This window comes from Passer domesticus, chromosome 24 (genome assembly GCF_036417665.1).
Source record: "Passer domesticus isolate bPasDom1 chromosome 24, bPasDom1.hap1, whole genome shotgun sequence".
Taxonomy (NCBI): domain Eukaryota; kingdom Metazoa; phylum Chordata; class Aves; order Passeriformes; family Passeridae; genus Passer; species Passer domesticus.
The window spans coordinates 6,982,064-7,003,415 of NC_087497.1; the positions used below are offsets into that span (position 1 = coordinate 6,982,064).

The 21,352-nt window shown below is 64.7% G+C and overlaps 1 protein-coding gene across 7 annotated transcripts in view; it reads right to left on the reverse strand.

Annotated features, from left to right (window-relative positions):
- AHDC1 (AT-hook DNA binding motif containing 1) overlaps window positions 1-21,352 on the reverse strand; it is a 51,779-nt gene that overhangs the window by 12,710 nt on the left and 17,717 nt on the right. For 3 of the 7 annotated variants that reach the window (XM_064398678.1, XM_064398679.1, XM_064398680.1), the window contains one exon: window positions 10,212-10,321. The exons of the other annotated variants lie outside the window; for them this stretch is intronic. The gene's annotated coding sequence lies outside the window, so the exon portion shown is untranslated. The remainder of the gene's footprint in view (window positions 1-10,211; window positions 10,322-21,352) is intronic. 7 annotated transcript variants of the gene reach the window in all.

Consider the following 21,352-nt stretch of genomic DNA (forward strand, 5'->3'; position numbering starts at 1 on the left):
GTTTTCCTCCCCCGTTCCCGCTCATCACGGGGGCGCAGCTCCCCTGCCCACCGACCCCCCAGCCCTGGGGCACCGGGGAGCTTGTGCCCTCCGCGCCCCGTCCCTCGCACCCCCCTGGCCCCCTCCCAGGCGCCCCCAACCCCCGCCCCACGAGTTCCCCCCAGCCCGTCCTGCGCCTGCTGACACCAATGGAAAATCCCCTCCAGTGACAGCTTCCTGGCAGGCGCTCGCCGAGGGTTTCCGTGTTCCCCAGCCAGCCCCCAGCGGCCACCTCCTCCCTGAGCCGCGCGGGGGGTCCCTCCGCGCTCACCCCCTCCGGGCCGGCCGCCACATCCCCTCTAATTCAGCACCGCGGACCCCAAAGCACCGGGTCCTGCTCCCTCCTCCTCCTCCCGCACCTCGTCCCCTGCCAGCAGCCTGCCCTCCTCCGAGGAGGGGCACCCACCAGCGCCAGGGGTGTTTGGGGTCCTCTCTGGGAACCCCCGGCAGCTCCCAGAGCCCCCACCCACCCTGGGGACCCCCCACCCCGGGGCTGGGAGCAGGGCAAGAGCCGGGGGTCCAGAAGGGTGGGCACAGATGGGTGCTGGGGCACACAGCGCCTGCAGGCAGCCCTGACCCCTCCTTCAGCTGTCACCCCATGGCTGGAACCCCGCTGTCACATCCCCCCTGCCATCACCACGTCCTCCCGCTGCCCTGACTCCTCTGCCATGCTCTTAATTAGGAGATGGAGCAGATGGCGCCTGGGTTTCATCTTAGGTAACGGGTCCAGGCGAGCTGCTTGGCCGCCAGCTCCCTTTGTGGGGCTGTGGGAGGTTGTTTTGGGGTGCCCCCCGAGCAGGGCGCTGGTGAGGGGCCCTGTCCCTGCCCTGCACTGCGGGGATGCTCAGGGACTGCAGTGCCAGAAGGGATTGGCTGGCAAGCGGGGCAAACCCACCTGGGTTCTGCCCTCTCACGCCATGCCCGGGTGTCACATCCCCAGGGCAGGCTCAGACTGCCCTGGCACTGGGAGGGGGGTCCAAGGCCACTGGGCTATAATCGAGGGGTGCCAAAGGTCCTGACATCTCCTCATAACCAGAGCTGCAGGAGGGTGTTCATTCCTGGTGGGAGTTCACTTCCCTGCAATCCCCCTGCTCCTGGCAGCAGGGACCCCCGGGACACCCCCCTGCTGCTGGGACAGTGCTGGCTCAGGGGACACGGCCCTTCTCCTGGGCTGGCCCTGGGTGTGCCACTGGGCTCTCCTGGAGCTGGGGGCTTCCTCCAGGCCTGGGGTCCTGTGGCACCCGTGATGGGCTCAGCCCCCAGCCCCAGAACGTGGCACGGTGCCCTTGAGGTGGGCAGGGCTGGGGAGGCCTGGTCAGGCTCCTATTCCTGCAAGAAACCATCTCCCCTGCAAGCACCATCTCCCTTGGAGAAACCATCTCCCCTGCAAGGACCAATTCCCTTGGAGAAACCATCTCCCCTGCAAGGACCAATTCCCTTGGAGAAACCATCTCCCCTGCAAGGACCATCTCCCTCAGGAGAAATGATCTATCCTGAAACGACCACCTTCCCTGCAAGGACCATCTTCCCTGCACGAAACCATCTCCCCTAAACAGCCACCTCACCTGCAATGGCCACTGACCATCTCCCCTGCCAGGACCATCTCTCTTGCAAGGGCCATTTCCCCCACAAGCCATCTGCCCTGCAAGGACTCTCCCCTGCAAGGGCCACGTTGCCTTCAAGCACCACCTTCCCCACAAGGACCACCTCTCCTGCCATGACCATCTTGCCTGCCGTGATCCTCTCCCCCACAAGAAGCTGTCTCCCCTGCAAGGACCATCTCCCCCTAATGACCATCTCCCCCTAATGACCATCTCCCCCTCAATGACTACCCCTCAAAGACCATCTCCCTGTAACGCCCATCTCCCCCGCAAGAAACCATCTCCCCACAACAACCAGTCCCCCTCCAGCGGCCATCCCACCCAGCCATCGCCCATCCCGGCAGTCGGGAGCCCCTTCCCTCTGCAAGGACCCTCTCCCCCACCCCACGAGCGTGGGCACCCCGCTGCCCTGGGTGCGGGGGGCTCAGGGGACCCCCGCGGCATCGCCCGGCTCCCTCGGCCGTGCAGGGCTCTGACCCCCTGCTGGCCTGGGGGGCTCCAGGAGCGGCTCGGCAGATGGACCGCAGCGACGGTGGCACCTCGGCCGGCTGGAGCCCAGCGCCGCAGCTCGGAGCTAGCAGGGAGAGCGGCTAAATTTAGCTCTTCCCTCGGTGCCAGCTTTGTTCCCCCGCCCCGTCGAGCGGCGCGGGAGGCGAGCAGCCCCCGGGCCCCCTCCTCTGCCCTGTCCCTGCCTGCGGGGGGATGCGGGACACCCCGGCTCGCCTCGCTGGGGTGCCAGCTCGGGGCACCGGGCGCTCCCCGGCGCTCCCGGCGGTGCCACGGGGCGCTGTGCCCGGCGCGGGCAGCGCACCCCAGGGCCCCCGCGGGGTGCTGGCAGCCCCGAGGCCGCGCAGATGGTGGCGGCCCCCCTCCCGGGCTCCCCGTTATAGCCACAGCATGACTCACAGCCCCGGTGCGTCCCTGCCCAGCGCCGGCCACGCCGGGTCAAGTAACACCCGCGGGGAGGGGGCTCCGCTGCCCGCCCTCGCCAGCCCCCAGCCCAGCAGCGGCACCCCGGGCAGCCGCGCAGCCCCCCGAGACCCCGCTGGCGGCGGCCGGGGGTGGCAGCGGCGATGGCCGGCGCCCCCCGCTCCCCGCCGGGGCGCCGCGGGTTAACGCCAAGCGGAGCCGGGATCCTGCGAGGCCAGGAACATTTGGAAGGCGCCAGATGGACGCGTGCCCGTGCCGAGAGCTCGCTCGGCACAGCCGTGCTCCCCCGGCGCTGGGGCTGGGGGGCTGCCCGGGGCGGCACGGGGGCGCCCGCCGGGAGGGAGGGTGCGGACAATGCGCCCACCGGGGCCTGGGTCCGCTGGTGCCCACCCGCACCCGCGCCGGGCACCAGGGCCGCCGACCCCAGCCCATGGGGTGACGGGCCCAGGTGCTGACACCGCGCCGGGGGCACCAGGTGGGGACCGAGGGGGGGTCTGGGTGGGGGGAGAGCAGCCAGTTGCCTCCCTTGGCCAATTTTAGAAACTGGCTAGACAAGAAAAGCAGAATGAGCCGGGCAGGATTAACGGCCGTGCTGGTGTCAGGGTGGGTTTTTTTCTTTTTCTTTTTTTTTTCCTTTTTTTTTTTTTTTTTTTTTTTTTTTGTGGGAGGCACACACGAGTTGAGCGGAAACTCCTGGCTGTGGATCCTGTTTCCTGGGAGATGCGGCCGGCTGGGGCCGAGCTGGGCTGGGGGCGATGCCAACAGCGGCGTGATGGGGCAGGGCTGTGGGGAGGCGGGGGCAGCCCCTGCCCCACAGCGCCGGCGGCCTGGCACCCCAAAACATGCGGGAATGGAGGCGGTGCACCCGCTGACAACCCTGAATGCACACAAGGGGGTGTGCACGGGCAGGTGTGGCACAGGTACACGCAGGGGGAGGGTTTGCACACACGTGTGCAGACAGGCCACACAGCACTGTGGGCACACACAGGTACAGGAACACCTGTGGGCACCAGCTGCACACGGGTGGGTCACACATGTGCCAGGCGTGTACAGGTACACACAGGCACAGGAACACCTGTGGGCACCAGCTGCACACGGGTGGGTCACACATGTGCCAGGCATGCACACGTACACACAGGCACAGGAACACCTGTGGGCACCAGCTGCACACGGGTGGGTCACACATGTGCCAGGCGTGTACAGGTACACACAGACAGGCACAGGAACACGCGCAGGCCCTAGTGAGCGCGCTGATGGGTGCACACCTGTGTTGCAGGTACACAGACGGGTGGGCCAGCACCTGGAGGTGCAGCACCCACCTCTGGACTCGGGGTCACACCTGCCTGAGGTACAACACCCCACGGCAGCACATGGCAGCTGCAGGGACCCCCCAGGCACCCAAAACACCAGCACAGCACTGCACACCCCTATCCCACACCCTGGGGGTGCCAGTGGGAGCCGCTGGGGCTTGACCCCAAAACACAACTCACCCTCCCCCCTTGAGAGGCCACGGTGGTCCCCCAAAATCTGGGGGTGTGAAGAAGGGGTCTGCCAGTGCCATGCAGCGGGGACATGGATAGCGACAGGGAAACTGAGGCAGGAGCAGGGTGGGCACTCCTCCAGTGCTCAGGGTGTCCCCCGTGCAGTGAGGACATGGATAGCGACAGGGAAACTGAGGCAGGAGCAGGGTGGGCAGTGCCAGGGGTGCTGATGGGAGCAGGGAGCTGCAGCCAACTATTCCAGAGGAGCCAGGCGTCCTGTGGTGCCCAGCCCCGGGCTCGGCCCCCGCCCAGCTGCCCCCATCTCCGGTTACACCGCGGCTCAGGCTCCCCAGGGAGGGGGACTGGGGCACCCAGGTCTCTCTGCAGCCACCCACGCCGCCCCGGCACACCGAGGCAGCCCCGGGGAGCACACACACCTCCAGACACACCAATGTTTGCTCTCCCCCCTCGCCGGGGAGCTCTCCATTAAAATTGGAAGAACACAACTTGCCGGCAGAGCCCCGGCGCGGATCGTACACAGCCTGTCACTCACACATCACTTTGTAGATGCCCATAAATTGCTTCATTACCTCTTCTAATTGAGGAGAACGCAGCTGCTGTGGGGCGGTGACGGAGCGCCTTCCCTTTGAAGGATGCCTCGCTCGCCAAAGACGGGTCCGGCAGAGCCGCAGAGCCCCACCAACATCCCAATAATAATAATAATAGTAATAACAGCCATAATGACAGTATCCAGGCAAAATCCCCCGGAAAAGGGCAGTGGGACTCACATGTGATGGAGCCTGCTTGAGGGAGGGGGCTGAGGGGTTGGTGGCCCTGTACTGGTGGGGAAACTGAGGCACAGGGAAGGATGCACCATGCACATGGGAAGGGCGGGCGTGGAAACCCCTGCATCCCATCGGGACCCCTAGGGGAAGATGGTGGTGACAACATTTCGGGAAAACCCAAACTCAGGGGACTGAGCGTCTCCCTACCCGCAGATTTGGGGGGCCAGGAGAATGCTCAGCACCACCCAAAACTCCCCGGAGAACTTCCCACCCTGCTCAAGGGCTTCATTCTCCCGTCTTCGCCGGCACGACGCCAGGGGTCCTGGCACCCCTGGTGCCCTCTTCCCCTGCGCCCCATCCCCGCGGGGGCCCCCCGTCTTTGTCTGGCGGCGGCGGGCGGCTGCGGCTGGGCTCGGTCCCCTTGCAGGATACTGCAGAAGGATTTACTGTATTGCAGCTTGTGCTGGCTGCAGCCCAGCGCACAATAGATTAGCTGTAGCCCAGGGCAGCACGTTGCGGGGGAAGGAAGGTGGGATTCATCCGGCTGCAGATTGCAGGGCATTTGCTGCAGTATCCTGCAGGATCCGGACACCCCGGCACCCCTCTGCAGCCTGGCACAGCTGCCTCGAGGGGCTCGTGCAGCCCCCTCCTCATCCCCTCCACCAAATTCTAGGGCAGGAACGTTCCTGGTGGGCGCATGGGCTGGGGGACGCCCTGCGTGTTCCCTGTCCCCACCTGGAGGTGCGCAGGGGCTGCGGTCCCGGTGGCACACGGGTGCTGGGGGGACACCGGGCCCCCCTGGCTGGGTGCGACGGCACAAAGCCGGTGCAGGGAGGGAGCCAGGGACTGCAAGCAGCACTAATTGATCGCGATTAATTCAGCTCCTACCTCCTCGGGTGGCAGGAGAGATGCTGAGACACAAGCGCAGCCCACAGAGCTCCCCAAACAGGCTCTGCTCTCCCCTGTGCCCACCCCTTCCCCCGTGGGGGACCCACGCTGCCTGTCCCTGCGGGTCTGGGGGTCCCTGGTGGGTGCCCAGCTCCTGCTGCTGCCTCAGAGGTGCTGGGGATGGGTCCTTGGTGTGGACCCCCATTCCCAGGGCGCTGTTTGAGGGTGAGGGTCCTGCTAGCTGGCCACCCTGTCCCCCTGAGACGCAGGGATGGCACTCAGGGAGATGGCACTCAGGCGATGGCACAAGGGAGCACATGGGCCAGGGTCACTGCCGGCCTCGTGGTGACACCGTGACATCTCCAGCCAGCGGGTGCAAACCAGGGGACGCAGGAGCGCTGCTGCCACCTCCTCCGGTGCCCAGGTGCCACCCACTGGGGACACCAGGCACCCTGCGGGCACCCGCAGGCGCCGCGGGCGGGGGGGCCCCGGTGACCGCCTGGATTTGGAGGGGTTTGGAGCCTGCAGATTCCGGCTCCATAATCCTACGTGGGATGCAGTTTCCACAGCAACAGCGGGTCAGAGGGCAGCGAGGGGAGCCGGCTGCTCCGCTCGGGATTGCGGTGCCGCCGCTGCCGAGCGCCGCCGGGCGCGGGGCCGGGGCCGGGGCCGGGGGCGAGGGCAGGCGGCCGAGAGGGGCGCGGGGGGCGCGGGGGCGGCCGGGCCGGTGCTGCCGGGGAGGCGGCGGAGGCTCAGTGTGGCGTTGTCAGCAAAGATGTCACTAATTGTCTGCAGGAGCAGCAAACTCTCGTTAACCCTTGGGCAGCCGGCGGCGGGAGCGCAGCCGGGCACGCAGGGCCGAGTGTCCTGGGGCCGCCCCACCGCTGGGATGGGGACACTGTCCCGAGTGTCCCCAGCGCTGCCACTGCCCCGCTGGCACGGCTCTGGGAGGCGCTGCATGTCCCAGCTGGTGACCGTGGGCAGCCCACGCGTCCCACGGGCTCTGGCTTTGTCCCCGTCGCTGTGCAGAGCACAGAGGCAGATGCTGTGCCAGGGCCGCTGGGCAGGGTCGCCTCACCCCCGGCCACTTCCATCCCTGGTCACCTCCTCCACCGCCATCCCTGGCCAGCTCTGCCCAGCTCTGTGCCCAGCCACTGTCCCCACAGGCACAGCGGGGTGCACGGGGGTACCCGGCACCCCAACACGGCACACCTCACCGCGGCTCCATCCTCACGGCAAAGGACACACGACCCCAGGGCTGGGCACAGGGCATGAGCACCCACCCGCCCCGGGAGGCTCTGGCAGGGCTGGCACAGGCCTAGGCACCGGGGCAGGGGCAGAAATGGCTTTCCCAGCTCCCAGGCAGCTCCAGGTGGACCTGGGAGCGCTGCCGGGAAGCGCTGACGTGGGCAGGAGCGGGTGGGGGCGGCGGGGCCGGCACAGCGGGGTCAGCAGAATGCCTCCGGCTCTGCTCGCCCCTGCAGCCGTTCCGCGGGCCTTTTGTTCCCATTCCCACCTTTCCCAGCCCCTCCTGACTCCCGGGGCTCCTGTCCGGGGGGCCAGGGCAGGGGCCCCCTCCGACACTGTGGGTTTTGGTGAGCAGGAGGTGCCCAGCGTGGCTCATGGCACAGGGACACAAACGAAGGGGACGTGGGCACATCCGGCCCCAAGGGGAGGTGACTGAAGGAGGTTTGGGGCACCTGAACCCAAACCTAAAAACCTGACGCCACCTCCCTGACAGCCCTGGGGGGGTGAAGGGGAGGAAGGGAACATGGCTCGGCATCCCAGGGTGCCGGGGCATCCCCTGGAGCCCGTGCAAAGTGCAGCCAGCCTGGTGAGCTCAGTGAAGGGGAGGGATCCTGCCCGGCGGTAGGAAATGTGTACAAAACCAGTGCTCCCACTGCAGGCAGCCACTGGGACTGGAAAAACGCAGGGCACAGCCCTCTGCCCCCCTTCCTGGCATCCCAACACCCCGGCAGGGACACAGAACTGCTGGCTGGAGCCCATCCTGCCTGGGGAGCCCAGAGAGAGCCCAGCTCCCCCCGTGCCCCCCCAGCCGCCGCTGGTGCCTGGGAGGAGCCGGGCTGGGCAGGTCTGGACACGTCCAAGGACTCTCCCAGCCTCCAAGGACTTTCGGCTGGGGTTTCCTGTGCGGGATGCAGGTTTGCAGATGTCACAACACTCCGGAATTTCTGCTCCAGGAGCTCCTTGGACCCACGCTCGTGTCAGCCTCGTGGGTGCCCATTGGTGGGGAACCCTTGTGCCAGGGCTGCCAGGATGGCACTGTCAGACTGGGACAGCCACACCCTGCCCAGTACAGCTCACTGAGGGCATCCTGCAGCTGGCACTGCCTGCAAACAGCTCCTCAGTCAGCACTGCCTGGGGGCCTCCTGGTCCCTGGCATTCCTTCCATGGCTTCCAGCTGGAGTGCAAACACTCCCCTGGATGCAAATCCATCCCACTGCAGGGTGCAAACCCATGGCTGGCTGAACCCCTCCCCTGGATACAAACCCACCTCCAGATACAAACCCGCTCCTAGACACAAACCCATCCCCGGGTGCCTGTTCATCCCTGGATGCAAACACATCCCTGGGTGAAAATCCATCCCACTGCAGGGTGCAGACGCACACCTGGGCGAAAATCCATCCCGGAGCGGTAATTTATCCCTGGATGCAAACTCATCCCTGGGCCCAAATCCACCCTGGAGGCAGATCCAGCCGCGGGTGCTGCACCCCACTCCAGCAGCAGCCCTGTCCTCGCCCCGCGGCCCCAGCCCCGCGTGGCTCTGTCCCCCAGCGCTGCCACCAGGGCCCTGCTGCCGCATCCTGCAGACAGGTCTCTCCCCCCAGGCTCCCTGCTCGGTGTCTGGCTGAGCTAAGCGTATTTAGCGCTTTTAATTGTTCTTAATAAATCAATCCCGCCAGCCCCTTAAATCATTTTTGTGGCTTCCCTCGCAGCCGTCCCCGTGGCCGTGCCGGTGTGGAGCCTGCTGTCTGCAGGGCTGCCGGGGATGGGGCTGGGGTGGGGCAGTGGGACCCCCCTGGCCCCCCAGCAGCCGCCCCGCTGCTCCTCAGCTCCCAGGGGGGCTCTGCCTGCCGGGAGAGGGGCCCCGTGCCTCAGTTTCCCTCCCTGCGTGGGCTGTTTTGGGGAGGCACCGGCTGCTCGGCTTCTCCCTGCCGTGGGGGTTCAGTCACCTCAATTTCGCAGAGATTTTGGGGACAATGAGGGACCACAGGTCCCTTCTCTCACTCGCTGCCCCCCTCAGGGCCAGGGCTGTGGGAACAGAGACGGTGACAGTGGATGTCACCCACGTGGCACTGCTGTCCCAGCCCGGTGTGTGGAGGTGCCTGGACAGAGGGGCCTTGTCCTCCAAGCCCCTGGTGCCACCAGGGACACGTGCCACCCCCTGCCCATGCCCAGCGGAGTGCTGAGCCCCTGAGGGCACAGGAGGAGGCGAATCCAGCTTGTGACACCCCTTGGGACCAGTGCAGGCCCCAGTCCAGGTGATTGCCGAGGCTGGGATGATGCTGACACCCAGCTGGGTGACAACACTCCTCTTTGGGGTCACATTACACACCCCACACCTCCTGAGCACCCTGCAGCACCTCCCAGCACACCCAGCCCCACCTCCTGCTCCATCCACCATCCAGCAGCGCATCCTCATCCATCCTACCAGCCAAGGTGCATCCCAGCCACTGCACCACCCAGAGCTGCATCCTGCACCATGCCGCTGCACAGCTCCACGTCCATCCTGCCCCATCCCACCACCTCATCCTGCCCCATCCCACCACCCCATCCTGCATCCTGTACCATCCCACCATCCCACCACACAGCTCCACATCCCATCCTACCTCCTGCCCCATCCATCACCATCCCACTGCACAGCTCCACGTCCATCCTGAACCATCCCACCACCTCATCCTGCCCCATCCCACCACCCCATCCTGCATCCTGTACCATCCCACCACCTCATCCTGCCCCATCCCACCACCTCATCCTGCCTCCTGCCCCATCCCACCACACAGCTCCACATCCCACCCACCCCACCAGCCACTCCAGCCCTGCTGGCGTTCCTCATGGAAAGGATGGACTCCCAGCACCCAAGTGGGAGCAGCGCAGCCCCCAGCCCTCCCCAGGCTCTCAGGGTCGCACAGGGGTGACAGTGACACCCAACTAGGTGGCAATGGTCCCATTTTTGGGGGCACACTTTGCACCCCACCCCGTCACCAACACCCTGCAGCACCTCCCGGGGCACCCCACCCCGCATCCTGCTCCATCCCAGTGCCCAAACCCACACCCTGAGCCCTCCCGGCACCCAAACCCTCATCCCCCCAGCCCCACAAGCCCATCCCACACCCCCTCCAGCTCTCCACGGCCGAGATGAACACCCAGCACCCCGGATGGCTGCCGGGGGAATGTCACCGAACAGACTGTGCTGGCTTTGGGCGAAAAACAAACCCGGCAGGGCTTGGAGGGAGAGAGCTAACCTTGACACAGTTGCAGCAGTCACTAATAGCAGGCAATATGCCTGTTCTTGGGGGACTGTTGCAGTTGCTAAGATACTGGCAGCCGTGTGAATGGAAATGGGTCAGTAAACCTGTGGAGAGATAGTGTGACACTGTAACCGGCACAGCTGTTGCAGCCTACATCGAAATCCCACCCTTTCAATATTTATCACTCTCCGCCTTCGGTTCCTTCCTCCCAGCAATTTTTTCCACGTTGGTTTTGCCCGGGGTTGGTGAAATCACCCCGAAGACTTTAATGAGATGAGAGGTGGTGGAGCGATGGGATGGGGTGGAAAAGGCTCGGTGCAGGGGGATGAGGAGGGAAATTAAAGCCCCCACTTTGGGTGGGTGTCTGTCCCCCCTCCCCGCCCCACTCCCCGAGCAGGATGGAGCCAGTTCTTGGAGAGATTTAACAGGAAACAGGCTATAATCCCCCTGGTAGGAAAACGGGTGAAAAGGTCAATTTACTTCTGTCCCTCGTTTAGGCACTGTGGTGAAATTACACACTTGCAGGAGCATGGCTGGGGAGGAGGGAGCGCTGCTGTGTCTGTCCTCCTGTCCGTGTGTCCTCCCCGCCCTGAGCCTCCCCAGGGCACCCGAGCAGCCTTCACATGGCCCAGGAGCAGCACCCATGGGCCCCAGGGGGTGCCACCCATGCCTGCCAGCAGCCCATGCTGTGCCCACAGGTGCCCAGCCCTGGCCTCAGCGCTCCAGCATCTCCCTGTGTCCTCCAGCACCTCCCCAAATGCTCCAGCACCTCCCCAAATGCTCCAGCATCTCCCCAAATGCTCCAGCACCCCCCAAAGTCTCCAGCACTGCCCCCATGCTCCACACGGAGCCTCCCGAATGCTCCAGCACTTCTCCAAGTCCTCCAGCATCCATCCAACACTTCAGTGTCCCCACCCCAAGTACTCCAACATGCCAAATGTTCCAGCATCCCCCCCTATACCCCATCTCCCCCATGGCAAATGCTCCAGTGCCTCTGGAGATGCTCCAGCATCTGCACAAACAGACCAGCACGCTCACCCCCAAAGCTCCAGAACCTCCCCGAATACTCCAGCACCTCCCCAAACATTCCAGCACCCCCAAAAGGTTCCAGCATCTCCCCAAACATTCCAGCACCCCCAAAAAGGCTCCAGCACCCCTAAAAGGCTCCAGCACCCCCACAACCCCACGCCCTGGTGCCACCACCCCCTGCCCCACACTGGGCTCAGCTCCCGCTGCCTTTGGGGCTCCACAGCTCACCCGGGTGGGAAGGGTGGCCCTCCCTGCAGCCGGGCCCTGGCGGGTGGCACAGCCACGGGAGGGCGCTGGGAATGTCCCCGGTCCCTGCCCCAGGCTGTCCAGGTGCGGGGCAGGCGCTGTCCCGGGAGGAGGGTGAGAACATCTGCTCGCAGGGAAGAGGGACAAGCCCAGGGAAAAATGCCGAGCTCCTGCAAGAGGCCCTCGCGGCCCGGCTGGGGTGGAGCAAGCCCCAGCATCCCCCCTGCGCCACAGCTGCACCCGGCGAGGGAAACTGAGGCACGGTGGAGCCAGACAGTGTCATGGGGGGGTCACCAAGCCGCGAGCACCGGGGTCACCCCCAGCTCCCATGATTTACAGCCAGGGTCTGGCATCCGGGGGGCAGCAGGGGAGGGAAGGGGAGCGGCGAATCCCCTCCTCCCAAAGACGCTCCTGCCACCCCCCCGCAGGTGGCTGGAGCAGAACGGTTGATATGGAGACAGGGAAGCACAGACTGTCTGGGTAAGGTGACATTCGACAGATGCCAGGTTCAGACTCGCTCCAGCCAGTATTCCCACCCCCTCCCCGCCTGCCGCCAGCCCCCACGCAAAGGCATCTGCGGGGGGGCAGCTGGGGAGTGGGGCACCCTGCGGTCTGCGGGGGGGAAACGCCACCTTGTCCCCCGCTGAGGGCACAGCACCCCGAGTGTCCCTCGCCAGGGCAGCCCCTGGGCCCCGTGGTGCGAGCGAAGGTGCCACGAGAGCACCCACCCCAAACAATGGGAGCCCTGCCCCGTGCCAGGCAGGCACAGCTGGGAGATTTGGGGGACAGGATCGCCCCCCAGCACCCCGACTGCAGAGAGGGCAATCAGCTGATGCCTAAGAAGAAATGGCCCAGCTCTGGGGGGAGCAGAGGCTTCGCCCCTCCCAGCCAGGCAGGCTGGCACCGGGCATGGCAGCCCCTCGTGCCCAGGTTCACTGCCCAGGCAGGGGTCCCAGGCTGCCAGACCCCCCCCAGCTGCAGTCCTGTCCCTCTGCACCTCGGCAGGACCCCTCTTACCCCTCCAGGCTGGAGAGCAAAGGCGTGCTGGAGGGATTGCTGGCATGCAGGGCAGGGAGGGACAGGGCAGTGGCACGGGCACCCCCCGCACCCAGAACAGGGCCTGCAGTGACAGCAATGGGGTGATTTGGCGGGGAGGGGAAGGAGCAAACACAGCGGGAGCAGCAGTGGGTGTGGGCACCCCCCAGCACTGTCCTGTCAGATCCCTTCTGGCCCCCCCGAGCCCCGGGAGCTGGGACGGCTCCGGGCTCCCTTGAGCAGGGCGATGGGGGTTGCCAGCCCACACAAAGCCCCTCCAGCCTCTCCCCGCGCCCCCGGCGGCTGCTCCCTGACCCCCTGCTCGGGGAGGTTGGAAGTGCTAATGAGCCCGGCCCGGCAGGTGAGGGTCAGCGCCCGGGGACCCCCGGCCTGGACCGCTGGGATCGGGAGGCGCCTGCTGAGGGGCTGCGAAGCCTCCGGCACCGGGATGGGCTCCAGCCCTCGCTCGGGCTCTGCTGTCTCCCCTTCATCACCCTCTGTCTCCCAGATATCCCCAGCCTGCTCCGCAGTGATGCTTGGCACAGCCCCAGCTGGGGCACGGCACCGACCTGGGCACACCCCGCACCCCAAGGTGAGGGGACACAGCCCCTCCCCTCCTGCTCCCTTCACTGCATCTCCCACCTTCCTCCTGCTCCTCTCTGCCCTAAAGCCAGACGGATTTCACCGCTCTGCTGAGCTCCAAACTCCACTTCCAGATTTTCAGTGCGACCTTCTGGCTACCTGGATCCGGCAGTGCAAGATGCCCTCTCTGATCCCCCCTCCCCTCCGGCCCCCCAGCATCCCCGGGGGAGCCAGGGCTGGATGCAGCCAGGAGCGGGATGCAGGGGGAAGCTAGGGGTGGCCGGGGAGGAGGAGGAGGAGAGGGAGGAGGAGGGAGAGGTCGGGCTGCACCTGGATGCAAGACCAGCCTCAGGAGGCTTGGGTTGCTGTGTTTCATCCAGCCTGGCCCGGGGAAAAGCAGGAGCATGGTCAGGGAGAGCCTGGCAAACCCGTTGCACGTGTGGGAGGCGCTGCCGCGGCTCCGGGGGCAGCCTTTGACCTCGTTGCCTACACGGAGGGTCCCCCCAAAAGGGCCCCCGCTCTCCTTGGGACACCGTTCTGCAGGGATGTGCTCACTCCCCAGGCTGCTCTGGGCTCCCCAAGCCCGGATCCTGCCCTAGGGGCAGCCAGGGGTCTGTGGGACCCCTGTGCCTGGCTATCACTGATCACACATAACCAGGGGGAAGAGGGAGGAAAGAAGGGAGGAAAGACATAAAACTCACAAAATATCCCAAACCCCCATTCAGGCACATGAGGCACCATGGGGTGTAGAAAAGCAGAAAAAAAAAAAAAAATCCATGGAAACAGCTGGAAAAAGCCCCAGAGCCCCAGGTCACCCCCACACGCTGCCCCCTGCCCTCGCTGCTCTCCCCGCCGGTTATTTCCAGCCCTTGCATCCCCCCTCCTCCTCCTCCCCATTCCCTCCCGGCACCCTGCTCTCCTCCGCTCGCTCTTGCATTCTGGTATTTGGTGTGTTCCTCAGCTGCAGGAAATTCCTGATGCTCTCCATCATGCAGGCTGCTCGCATCCCCCGCCCTGCCCGGCTCCCCTCCAAAGGACAGCCATGTGCCGGACAGCCAGCGCCGCCGCCATCGCTCCCCTCCCAAAAACGGCATCTGCTGCTCGCTCTTCGCCTTCTCCTTCTCCTTTGGGTTTTTTTCCCCTTCAATTATTCCCAGCTCTAACCCTGCAGAACACCCCCTCTCCATCTGCGCCAGGGGCTGAGGCCGCCCGGCTCCGGCCATTCCCCTGCCTGGCTTTTCCCTCTTCGTCTTCCTCTCTTCGCGAGACCGCTCCTGATCTTATTTTAATTCGTCTCAGACGGTGTTGGAGTGTTATTTTAAGAGAGAGGATATGCACAGACATTGTGTTTTCTGCTTTTTCCTGGCCCCAAGCCAGGCTCTCTGGGCTGTCAGCTACCCACTGTGTTGCAGTCACGTGTGGGAAGAGGCAGCCAGAGCCAGCCTCACAACTCCTGGTAGCAACATGGAAATCAAGTGTGCACTTTCTTCCCTCTGTATGTGTCTGTATTATTAATAGCGTCTCTCTCCGTGAGTTATCCATAATGTATCTTAATACCTGTCCGTGGGTAAATGATGTATCGCGGAGCGCCCGGGCTCCGCGCGCCGCCGCGGGGGGACCGGCGTGGTGGCGGTGCCACCGTCACCCCTGAGGTGTGCCACGGGGAGGGGGACAGCACACAGGGGTGGGGTGGGACCTGGTAGCCACGGCGGCGTGCCCCAGCCTGCTGGCAGCTCGCTGAAACGGGCATGTGGGGAGCAGCGGGGTGCTGCGGGCAGGACGGGGCCAGCTGGCACCGGGGTGGCACTGAGAGATCCCTGGCACCGGCCAGGAGGTGCCGGGGGACACCGGTGTCCCACGCTGTGGGCACTGGCGCTGGCTGCTCACAAAGGAATGGCACAGGTCACTGCACGCCCGAGGGACTGCAGGAGGCAGCGGGCAGCAGGGAAGGTGCAGGGTAGATCAGCATCGCATGGCATGGGATGGACGGACATGGCACGGGTTGGATGGGCATGGCACGGGTTGGATGGGCATGGCACGGGTTGGATGGACATGGCACGGGTTGGATGGGCATGGCACGGGTTGGATGGACATGGCACGGGTTGGATGGGCATGGCATGGGTTGGATGGACATGGCACGGGTTGGATGGGCATGGCATGGGTTGGATGGATGGACACAGCAACGAGCTCAGAGCCTGACCTTGCAGGACACAGATGTGTCCCAAGAGGCTCCACCTCGGCAGGAGATGCCCAGAAGGGTCCAGGGGGCTCCCAGCCCCAGGAGGCTGAGCAGGGCTCCCCCTGGTCATGCACACACAGCCAGAACTGGGGCAGCACCCAGGCCCTGCATGCACTGACAGCTGGTGCTGCCCCTCTGCATCCTGGGGATGGAGACACCAAGGCAGGTAAACAACCTGGGACCGGGGTCTTCCCAGTGCCAACCAGTAATACAGAGACCACACATTGATCCATACGGTGCCCCCACCCCTGTTACACCTACAGAGCAGATGTGCACACAAGAGCACACGGGCACGAACATCCCACCCAGCCCTGTGCACACCTTGGCACACAGATGTGTGCAGGTGTTGTTTGAACGTGGGGCTGCCAGCAATGTCCCCAGGCAGCAATGTCCCTGCCTGCAGTGTCCCTTTCCCACAGCAGCCCCTGCAATCCCAGCTGGGACACCATGCCCACCCCCACACACCGTGCCCAGCGTGCTGCAGCCTGCACGGGCACAGGAGCACCCCAAGCCCAGGAGGGGCAGCCCTGCCCCCCGACACACAGCGGGAGCAGTGTGGGTGCCAGCACCCAGCTGGGGTCATGGGGAGCAGGAATCCAGGAAGGCGAACTGGAGCTCAAAGCTTCACATTTCTGGATTCTGGTTCCCGTTTCTGCTCCCGGCTGTTTCCATGGAAACTGGCGTCGGACCTGGGAAAATAAGGTTAGGGTTTGCAGTGGAGGCCCAGTGCCAGCCTGCCTGCCTCTGCGCCCCTCCGGCCCTGCTGCCTCACCGGGCACATGCCCAGGGACCCCCATGCCTGTACCCACACGATGCTCAGGTCTGGGGGCTGAGCCACTCTGGCACCCCCTGGCATCTTCCAGCACCCTCCATCCTGGTGACCCCTGGAGCCGGGCACACACCGGGTAATTTGGGAGCCCCATGCTGCTCCCTGGCATGCTGGTGAGGGTGGCGGGTTGGCGGTGGCACCCGCTGGCCCCACAGCCCTTCCCTGCCCTCCCACTCTCTCCCCTGGTGCTCCAAACATGGCACAGCTCAGCCTCCATGGAAACTTCCCAACAATGCTCATGTGGCCATGGCACCCCAGCAGCCCCACTGGGGCAGGGGACACTGAGACTGTCCCCAATAGTGGCGCCCCGTTTGTGGGTTTCACAAGGAGCCAGCCTCAACAGAAACATCATCCTCCCCTTCCCCAGCTCAGGATCCCCAATTGCGCCAGGGAAGGTGGGGAGTTGGAAGGGGGAAGAGAACCAGGACACGACACCTCGGGGGAGCCGTGAAGACTAATGAATGGAGGCTTTTAAAAAGCACTTTGACTGAGAAGTGCTATAGTAGGAACTAATTATCCCTCCCGCCTGCGCGCACCCTCGCACGCCGGCGCAGCCGCGTCCTGCTCCCTCCCGGAGCCACAGCTGCAAAATCGCAGCCAGCCCCGGCTCCCAGCACCAGGCAGCCACGCCAACAGCGCTGCCCTGGCTGGGGAGGATCCCCTCTGGCACCCCGCCACCCCTCCTGTGCCCCCCGTGTGCCTGTGCCCCCCGCTTTGCTGCCACGGCCCCCCTGGCAAAGCTGGCAGCAGCAGGCTGGGGGCACAGGGCGGTGCTCACCCCCCTCCTCGCACTGGGGTTTTGGGGAATGTTTCCTTTTTAGCTGAAATCCGCCATTTTGCAGTGATGGCAGGTAGGCTGGGCAGCCAGGCCCTGTGGATGCTCAGGGGTGCACGGCACCTGGCACGGCGGAGCTGGCACAGACCCCTGTCCCCTCGCAGCTGTGACCCTGCAGCCCAGCAGTGGAGCCAGCCCTTCTCCCTGCTGCCCGGCTCTCAGCAGCAGCCAAGGGCAGCAGGGAGACACGGAGACGCCCCAAATGCTCACCCCGCTCAGCCGAGCAGGTCCCCAGGCTGCCACCCTGCAGCACCCGCAGTTCTGGGGCGGTGCCGGGGGTGCTCCTGTCCCCCCACACCCCGGGGTGGGATCTGGCCCAATCCCCTCCTGCCGTCCCAGCACTGCCCGCTGCCCCATTTCGCATTCCAGTGTGGGCCGGCCCCGCTGCCCTCTCACTCCCACCCCCACCCCGGGCTGCGTTTCAGCTGTTGTTGAATTCTGTCCAGGCTGGATTCATCACAAGAGCCCTCAAGCGGCTGCAAACAAACAGAAAAAACAGGGAGCAGGAGCGCGCAGAGCGATCGATCGGCGCTGGGGGGGCCTGAGGCCCTTTGGCAACGCCAGACCAGCCTCAAATTCCTCACTTCCAAGAGAAAAGGAGCTGGGGATGAGCGGCAGGAAGAGGGGGATGGAAAGCACAACAGCCACCAGGCGCTGGACCATGGCGGCGAAGCCCCCGGGCGCGGTGCTGCGGTGATGGGCACAGAGTGCTGCTGCCTCTCCCTTCCTCGTGGAGACGGGCTCCTACCGCTCTGAAACTTCCCTCTTGTGGTTACTGCAGTTAAAAAAGCAAACAGGAGACTTGGGTGCATTAAAAAAGAAATAGGAAGCGGCACAAAGGCTGGGAGCACCCGCAGGGATGGGGTTTGCCCAGTGGCACTGGGGTGGGTGTTGGGTCAGGGTGCTCGTCCCGGGGGCAGGCAGGAGAGGCTCCTCAGCTTGGCACTGCAGAGGGGACTGGGCACCGGGAACACGTGGCATGCGATGGGCAGCTGTGGCCCCAGACCCCAGGGATGGATGGTAACGGCAGGGGAAGCAAACACCAGCCCCGCTCCGGTGGGAATTGCCACCACTGGAGCTGCGGGGTCAGGTTGCTGCGCCTGGGTTTTTAAGAGGGGCTGGATAATTTTTACCACCACTAACGATCCCATCTGTGCCTGACACGCTCCAGCTCCGAGCCCAGCATTCCGGCAGGGCTCCCACACCTCCCTGCCAAGCCGCTCCAACTCGCCTCCCCCTGCCTCGACTGCTGACAGCACAGGGCCCGTGCACGCTGCTGCTGGCACAGGGGGCAGCCGTGCTCCTGGCATCTCCTGGTGCCACCACTGTACCCATCCGCGCTGTTCTGGAGGACTGGGGGTGACAACCGTGGGGTGGGCAGTGCAGAGATGTGGCAGTGACAGGGATGCTGCACAGCCCGGGAGCACAGAGGAGCCTCTCCAGCTTCAAGGAGAATTTAGCAGGGGTTTTTTGGCACTGGTCCCTTGCAGGGTGACTCTTGCTGTCCTCTCTGTGCAAGGACAAGGACCCTGGGATGTGCTGGCACCATTTGCCCTCCTCCTGGCTCCAAACAAAGACCTACTAGAGGATGCTGCTTTTTGGGAAGGGGGTTTGCAGCATCTTGCCTGCAGAACTCCCTGCCAGTCAGGAGCTGAGGGGCACAGCACCGGTGCCTGCAGCACAAGGCTCCTCTCCCTGCAATGTCAACCTGCTGCTCCACATCCAAGGCTGCCCTTGGAAAAGCTGTCGGCTGCGCCGGCTGGTTTGCCAAGCCCAGGACAAGCTCTTTAGCTCGACTCTGCCAGAACAGATGCCTGGGCGACTGTAATTCTTCCTAGCATGGATGGAGGGGGGGATGTGTGGAAAAAAACCCAACCTCATTTAAGCATTGCAGTGCCTGCTCCTCCTTTCCCCGGCACCCACAGCGCCGCAGCCCCACAGAGGGTCCCCCAAAACCCCAGAGGCGAGGCGGGGAGAGGCTGGGCGGCGCCAGGAGGGAAGGCAATGCCCAGAGGGAGGATGGCGTGGCACAGCACACGCCGGAGCTGAACGGGGCTCTGCTGCCAGCCGGGGAGGAGAGAGCGACCCGCTGCAAGGACAAGTGGGAAGCGCGAGCTCGGCGTGCCACCGGTGTCCTTGCAGAGCTCGCCTGCTCTGTCTCGATGCTCCCCACAGAACAACAAGCCCGTTCTCATGGCAATGTCCTCTCCAAAGAGCACAGGGAAGGGAGCACGGTGACACGCTCTGGAGGGGCCGTGCTCCTTCTGCCCCCAGCACAGCACGGCTGCGGGGCAGGAGCTCCAGCCCGGCCATCGCACTGCTGGAGGAGGCCGGCAGCGTTTCCACATGGATATTTTCTTCCACTGGCTGCAGTTTGGGGCTGCCAAAAGCCAAAACAAGAATGGAAACATCCCATTTTGTTGGCAAAAATTCAAGGCAGGGTTGGGGTTTTTTTCTTTGGTTTCGGCTTTTTCCTTTTTTTTTTTTTTTTGTTCTTGTCTTTGGTTACGAACGGAAATTCCCTGCCATGAAATCATGACGAAACCCCAAACCAAAACACAGCTTGGACTGAAACCTTCACCCGATTCCCCGTGGATCCCATGTGGGGCTGGTCCCAGGGCTAGGATCACCCCCACACAGCCCTGGGACCGAGCCCAGACCCCACTGCCAGCCCCAGCCCTGTGGGAGGTGAGGGGGTGTTGTGCTTTGGGGATCCCTCCAGGGACACGCTGTAATTCCAGCCTTGGAATGTACCACTTCCCAGCCCTGGTCTACACCACCCTGCCTTGGTGATGGCACCTGGCAGCCAGCACCAGGCCTGACAAAGCACAGATTTGTCCAAAGGGAAACTGGTCCCTATGGATGAGGCCAAGCAGGGAGCAGGATTGGGGTGCCAGTGGCTCCAAACCTATCATTAGAGCAGTGTTTGCTCCCAGGAAGGTGCTCTGCGAGAGCAGCTGCTGGGAATAGCCTCATGCAGCCCATCCCAGGGAGTCCGGATGTGGCCAAGCCCCGGGGCTCACCCCTGCAGCCAGCCCAGCATTCTCTCCTCCCATCCCCTCTTCCCACCAGATGTTGGGGCTGGAGGATGAAACAGCTCTTCCCAGCCCAGTCCCCGCCGCAGCTCTGTCCAGCTCCCGTTCCTGGATCCAGCCAGGCAGGCTGAGCGAGGCTGAGCCTTTGTCCGGCTCCCCCCGCCGCCCTTATCAGCCGCGGCCGCCTTGCCAAGAGCCGGCACAGGGTGGCGGCAGCCCCGGGCCGCTGGGGCCCTTCCCTCCTCCTCCTCCTCCTGCCCCAAAGGCCCTGCGGCCACGCCACCCCCTGCTAAGCACCGCCAGCACCTCTCCTCCATCCCTGCCTGTCCCCAAAACCGGGAGACCCCCCCCAAACCACGCACTGGGCACATCTGCACCCCGGGCTGCTCCTCGGGGGGACGAGCATCCCTCGGGGGCTGCAGCGGGGCAGGGCTGGGCGAGGCGGGGTCCGGGCGGCCTGGAGCCGGGTTATCTGTCTGCAGAGCTCCGTGCACAGCAATTAACCTCAAGAGAGCAGCCGCGGCTCCTGCCAAGAACCACATTAGGTGTGTGTGGCAGCGTCTAGACATGTGAGAGACCAGAGGCCTTGATCTGGAGGAAGGCGGCTCCATCCCTTCCCCCAGCCCTTGCCCCGCAGGGACCCCCTCGCCGGTCCGGCCAGCATCGAGGAGGGAGCACCGGGAGGGATGCGGGGACGGGAGCGGGAGGCTGGGCTGAGCATCCCTCTGCGTGGGTGTGGCCCCAAAGAGCTCCGTGCTGGGCTGCTAAAGCAGGGCTCTCCTGCTTGGCACACGGCACGGCACGGCACGGCACGGCACGGCTCCTCATGGATGCACACCCTCAGGCCGCCAGCCATGCGGGGAGGAGGAGGAGGAGGAAGGAGGCTGCGAGCACTGCCTGAGCCATCTCCCTCCAGGAGCTGTGACAAACGTCCCATGGAGCCAGCAGCAAACCCTGTGAGGAGCCCTGGAGTAGGGAGGGTGGGAAGAGACCCAGCTCGCTGCTTCCCGTGCCAACCCTGTCACCTGGGGCAGGTGGGATGGAGCCAGGTGGGCACCGTGGGGGCTGGGCACCCTCCCTGGCAGTGCCCCTCACACCCATGGCACCCCCATGCTCTCACCTCCCGGGTGCAGCCACCCCAGACGGCTGCAGGATGCTGGGGAGAAGAGATTTTCCCGACGTTAATTAATTAAAATAAACAGCAAATTAAATACAGCAAAATTAAAATAGCTCCGGAAATTAATTTTCAACAAAACCCACCTGGAAAGGCTGGATATTTAAAGAATTAATGGAGCCCTCTGAGAC